Source organism: Protopterus annectens, chromosome 2.part0, assembly GCF_019279795.1.
Source record: "Protopterus annectens isolate FY-2018-M chromosome 2.part0, PAN1.0, whole genome shotgun sequence".
NCBI classification, from domain to species: Eukaryota; Metazoa; Chordata; order Ceratodontiformes; family Protopteridae; genus Protopterus; species Protopterus annectens.
Genome location: NC_056728.1, coordinates 1,158,000,884 through 1,158,007,189, shown reverse-complemented (window position 1 = coordinate 1,158,007,189; position 6,306 = coordinate 1,158,000,884). Strand labels below are relative to the sequence as shown.

The window sequence follows — 6,306 nt, the reverse complement described above, 5'->3', positions numbered from 1 at the left end:
ATAAAACTAATGGGCACAGTATTTTTTCATATAAGGGGTGGCGTAAGCCACAATAATTTGGGCTAGGCTTATAAATGCCTTAGGGCAGATAGCCTAGTATAAACCTATGAACCTATGAACCTATGTGAAACTGGCAATTTAAAGCCCTGATGGCAAGAGTAGCAGAGGTATATACCTTCTTCCCCCATCTGTCTAACGCCCTAGAATCCCTGTCCAAAGAGGTAGGGTTTTTGGCTGTAGTAGCCTTAATGCCTTTAGGTCTTTGGGAAATGGTTTCTGGATCTGCAGTAGGATTCTTAAATAGAAATTTGAGAGAGTCAGGTACTCTGTAGTATCTGTCAGGTTTTCTGGGAGCAGGTGGCAAAGTATCAGGGGTAAGACTGGACTCCAAGACAACATCATCTACAATTTCTAGAACAGGATGGATAGCTAGTGGCCTGTGCTGGGGCAAGTTTAAAAATTCCCCGAGTTTCTTTTTGGACTGAGGGTAGTCCTAGCATTCCCAGCGGAAATGGTCTCAGAGTATGCAGGGTTTCACCGAAAGAAAAATCCTCTAGTGAGGAGGCAAAGGGAATGGAATCCTCTGCATCAGAATCCTCATAGGTAGATAACGGTATGTCCTGGTAATCAGAGGGGTCAGAGTCATCAGACTCGTGATCTGAAGAATCAGAAGGAAAATCAATTCTTTGTCTTTTAGAGAGGGAAGGCTGGCTTCCCCTAATTAAAGTAATAAGGTCTTCAGCCATTCTAAGCATTTGTTTCTGCGGCATGGGGGCCTGAGAATGGTCGTTGGTTTCCTAGGCGTATTGCGAACTCTGGGCCTGAGAAAGTTGGTAGTTTTAGTTTGAAACGAAGTAGTCGGTTTAATATGAACATCGGAAGGCCTGAATACACCCTCAGAAGCCGGAGCTTGCACAGCAGCTCCGGACCCATCCAAGGTAGAGACATCCACAGGTTCCGTAGTCGAAGAAGCATCTCGCGGCATACTGGACTCCAAATGGGTCTAAGTAGAGGCATGCGAATCTGTAGAAGCAGGTATCAGGGGCTGTAAAAGCGCCTCACTGAGTACCGGTGGACTGGCGACTAGCTTAACAGAAGCATCTTTGGCAGTTTTGGACCTATGCGGTCTGTCTCTGTCTTTATCCTTACTTTTTTTCGGAAGATTGGTAGTCGGATGGCTTATTGAAGCCATTTCAGAATACAGAGAACGAGAGCGAAAGAATTTAGCAACAAAGATAGCCTGATGACAAATAGTTCAGGCGTTGAACAGGGCACAAAACTGACAGCGAGGAATGTCGTGGTCTGGGCCTAAACAGGTGACAGTAAGAATGAAAATCTCTGAGGTATTTGCTTTCCACAGGCAAGACAATTATTATTTTTTTCTGCCATCGGTTAGAGCAAGAAAATAGGATCCCCAACGGGGTACTTAGCTTTAGAAGACTTTAGGTCTGAAACTCGAATAACGAAAATTTCAGGTAGCGGCCGACCGGCACTTGCAAACTGCTTCTGCTTCGGGCTCCGCTTGGCAAGAAAAGCTGATATAATGGCGTCGGCTGCATGTTTTATACCCATAACGACCTGACAGCATGGAAGAGGCGACAGCATCCGACACAGAAATCTCAAGACTCTGGTATTCAGGCCGACTGAGGTCTACCTGCAGGCAGATAACCCAAGCGTGATGATTGCAACACTGAAACACGAAGAACATCATACATACACTTATTAGTGATCTTATGCTTATGCATCTTATTCTAAATGTTCTCAACCTCTACCTAATCAAGAAATTGTTACCATACACTCTTCTCTTCTATCATAAACAGTAAATATATCAAATATCCCATCTGGTTGGACAATAGACTCAACAGATTAAATAACAAGAAACACAAGATGGGAGCCTTACAAAATCTTGCCCCCTCTTAGCTCAAAAAAAAAAATCGGGGAGTTGAAGGGTACAGTCCCTTGTGGACTGCCCAACTGTAGCTACTGTAAGCACATGAGCAACAAAACGGGTTTCCACTTCCCTAACACTGGCCGCTACTACCGCAGCCAAGAACCTGGGAAATGCAATTTGGAATTAGTAGTTTATAGGGCCCAATGCTATGCCTTCTATATTGTGAAAACTATCAACAGACTTAAAACTAGAACTGCTAGACACCTTACAGACATCCGCTACAGCAGCAACAACAACACACTAGCTAAACACAGCAGAGATCAATCCAGACAAAAGACATTCCAGTTTCATATTTTAGATCACTTACCAAAAAAAGAACAAGGATCGTTAAATGACAGACTGGAAAAACGCAAATTAGAATGGCAGATTAGACTAGCAGCATGTAAACCACCAAGACATAATACTCAGGTTTCCATCACAGGCCTTCTCAATCTTAGACTCCATCACCACGCTTTTTGTTCATAGGTAGGTACTAGGCTATTGGCCCTAGAGACTATATAAGCCTAGCCAAAAAGGTACCCTGGCTTTCGCCACCCAAGAAAATTATTTTCCTGTGCCCCTGTCAAGCAGAGCCACAGAAGTGATCCCCGGGGTGAATTTCCTATTTCCCATCCAAGCATCAAGATTTTTCTTGAAGAGTGCTAATGAGGAGCTCTGTCTGACATAGATAGGTAGTCTGTTCCAGTGTATGGGAAGTCTCTGGGACAGGAATCTATCCCTCCAGCATGTTCTGTTTATTGTGCTGATGAGGTTTAGGTCCCTACAGTGTGTAGCTCAGAGGGATTGGGATTTCTTTAAGTGGAGCATGTCCAACAGCTCTGGGTTTGACATAGCTCAGAGATCGCTTCTGAGTAGGCGATATGCGACGGAGTAAAGCTGGAGTTTTTTTAGATGGTCTGCGTAGGGCACCTGTTTCAGGCCAGTAATTCTCTTTGTGAGGTGTTTCTGTGGCCTTTCCAGTTGTTGTAGATGTCTTGTGAGGTACATACCAAAAGGGGTGTTGTACTCTATAATGGGTCTAATGAGTGATGAGTAGAGGGGAACAATGACCTATTTTTTTCTGGATGAGAAACCTTTTGTGATGAGGTGTGCCACGTAGAAGGATTTCCGGACCACTGTGGTGATGTGATTAAAAAAGGAGAGACTACTGTCCACCTGTGTCCCAAGGTCTCATCACACTTTCAGTGTTAAGTTCATGTGTACACCGTTTTTACCAAAGGGGATGACGATGCAGTTTTTGGCATTGAGCTTTAGGCCATGGCTTTGACACCAGGCATCTATCTCAGTGAAGCCCTTTTGCAGGATGTCCACATCGTTAGGAGTTTCGATTATGGCTCCAAGTTTACAATCATCTGCAAACTTCGTTAGCCAAAGACCTTCTGTGTTAGCCTGTACATCAGAGAAGTAGATACCAAACAGGAGTGTACCCAGGACTGAACCCTGTGGTACTCCACTTGTCACTGGTCTGAAGTCGGATGTGGAGTCTACTACTTTCACAATGTGGGTTTTATCCGTGAGCCAGTTGGCAACCCATCTTGTGACATAGGGATTTATACCAAGTTTATTGAGTCTGTTTATAACTCCATAGTGGGGGATGGTGTTGAAAGGCTTGGTGAGATCTAGATAGGCTGTGTGAACCACCTTACCCTCATCTTTGGCTTTGGTGACTGCTTCAAAGAAGTCTATCAGGTTTAGGAGACGTGATCTGCCTTTTACAAACCCGAACTGGGTGGGGTCCAGAGTTTGGAGATTACCAATGTCTTTGTTTATGAGCTCCATGATGATACGTTCCATGGCCTTGCAGACCAGGCTCATTAGGCTAATTGGGCGGTAGTTCCCGGGATCCGTTGTGGCTCCCCCTTTGTGGAGTGGGATAACTGTCGTGGTGCGCCATTCAGTGGGCACAAAGCCTGAGGTGAGGCTATCATTGAACATGGTACTTAGGTGGGGGTTTGCTCTGTAGTTCGTGTAGAACGCAGCCTGGGATATTGTCAGGTCCCATGGATGCTGTGTTCTTGGCTTTGGATAGTGTGTTTTTTACCTGAGCAGCCGTGATTACAGGAACTTTGCATTCTTCCAGTATAGAGATGGGCCCTCTAGGGGGTGAGAGGGGGATAAGGTACCCCCCCTATCTGCCAGGATGTTAGCAATATCGGTTGGTTCTGTATATTTAGTGCCATTGTGCTGTAACCCAGAGCAGATCTGAGTGTTGCCACTGAGATGCTTGACATAGCTATAGAATGCTTTGTGGTTTTTGTCTTTAGAGTCAGTGGCAATTTTGTTTTTGTAACTAGCTTTGGAGGATTTTATGAGGGATCTCAGCTTTTTACTGAGGCTGACCAAGGAGTTCCTCCAGTCATGGGATTTTACTCTTTTTTGCAACAGTTTCTTTCTTCTGTTGTAGAGTTTGTTTATGGCAGAGGACCCCCAGATTGGCTTCGTTTTTTTTTCTTTTGGAGGATAGCATCTTGGATCTGTTAGGGATAGCACGATCCATGCACTCGTGTAAGTGCTTATATTGTAAGTGCTTATAAAGTGCATCTGAGTAGGATTCAGCAGTCATTTCTCTATTGTCCATCTGCATGGGTGTCATGAAGTTTGCCACTTCTGTCTTAAGAAGTGTGAAGTTGGCTTTGGAGAATTTTTTATGGTGGTTTCCCTAATGGAGGGTGGGGGTGGGACGTGGATGTCTAGGGTGATTAGCTTGTGGTCGGATCTGACCGAGGGATTGACCTCTGGTGTGGAACACAGGTCGACCATGTTGGTTATGACCAGGTCTAGGATATTGCTGCCCTTGGTGGGGGTGTGAATAAGTTGATCCAAGGGTTGGAATTTATGAATTCCAGAAAACGTTGAGCAAAAGAGTTGGTACATGAGTAGTTTTCCCAGTTAATGGTGGGGTAGTTGAAATCGCCCATTATTAGGGTGTTGGGTTGTACCCTAATATTTTCCAGTGTACCAAGAAATGAGGAGTGAGAATCCTGGGGCATGGTGGGGGGGGGGGGTCTGTAGCAAGCTACAGTTTGGATTGCGGTCTTGCCCAAAGTTAGTTGCACTTGGATAATCTCGGATGCATTACGCTGTGCAACTAGCCTGGAGGTGTGGATATCCTTAATGAATATGGACACGCCTCCGCCTTTAGTGCTTGACAGCTGAACCCTCCTGTTTTAGTTTGACTTTGGTGGAGATTTATGCGATTATTTATTAATTTCTAATTATCAATTGGTTATTAGTTACTGTACTTTTGTGCACAAAACGTTAGAATTAAAAGGTTCCACCCAAGAGGCAGATCTGAAGAAGCGTGAGAGAAAGCACTACAGACATGCTATATTTATTAATGTTTACCATACAGAAAATTTTTAAGTGGGGTTGTATTCTTTATTTAAATTCTCCTATTTATTTAAAAAAATACTGTTACTGAATTGATAATCTGCTGTACACCAACAAGAACATTTAGTTTCTATATAAAAAAATTACCAATCACACATAACCCAAATTACAAAGTCCTCACTGGTTTTTGTTATAAGACCCACAGCAGACCAGCATTTTAATTTTTCACCCAGTCAGATTTTACTTCCTGATTTCCCACATACATTTTCTCTATCCAATCACACAGACAATGGAAAGTTTAGTTTGTTTTTTAGACAAGTTAGACTAAATAGTTGATTAAATGGTCAACACCTAATGGTGCACATTTATGTACCCTATAAAAAGCACCTATCACACAGACCCCAATCACTGTATCCTCACAGTTGCATTTATAAAGTCTTACAGCACACCAGTTTTTCAAAGTTCTCTTATTCAAGTTTTACTATTGAATTTCCTGACTGCAAACACTCCATTCAATTGCATAGAAGCTGGAAAGCAAGATAACCACTGGAATATTAAAACCATCTATATTCTAATATATACTCTAAGAGATGTGCAAGTTTTAACCAAACACAACTATATGTTTACATTTCTATAGAATTAAATAAAATGTTGATTTTTACTCGTTTTTCAAATGTGTATAAACACAAGATTTATTTCTAGGTTCATTACATAAGCACAGAGCTTATCTGCCAATTAATACAAGTTTCACCCAATACAGATTTGTTGTTTTGCTGCTAAGAAGTGAAACTATTTTTAATTGCAACAAGAAGATTTGCTGTTTTGGTACAAAGAACATAAAGTTGTTTTTATTCGCAAAAGTGAAGAAATTTTGATTGCAACAAGATGTTTTACTACTGTTTGGTGTTTAATGTACAAATACTTCTTACAACTACTACTGCTTGGTGTTTTAGCTTAGCTGGACTAGCTCAAAAGGCTATTCTTTCATATTTTATCTAGCTCACTCCAAGAAAGTGTTTCCTTGA

At 42.4% G+C, this 6,306-nt stretch overlaps 1 protein-coding gene across 1 annotated transcript in view; it reads right to left on the bottom strand.

Moving 5' to 3' along the window:
- SEC31A (SEC31 homolog A, COPII coat complex component) overlaps positions 1-6,306 on the bottom strand; it is a 1,704,034-nt gene that overhangs the window by 680,186 nt on the left and 1,017,542 nt on the right. The gene's annotated exons all lie outside the window — the stretch shown is intronic.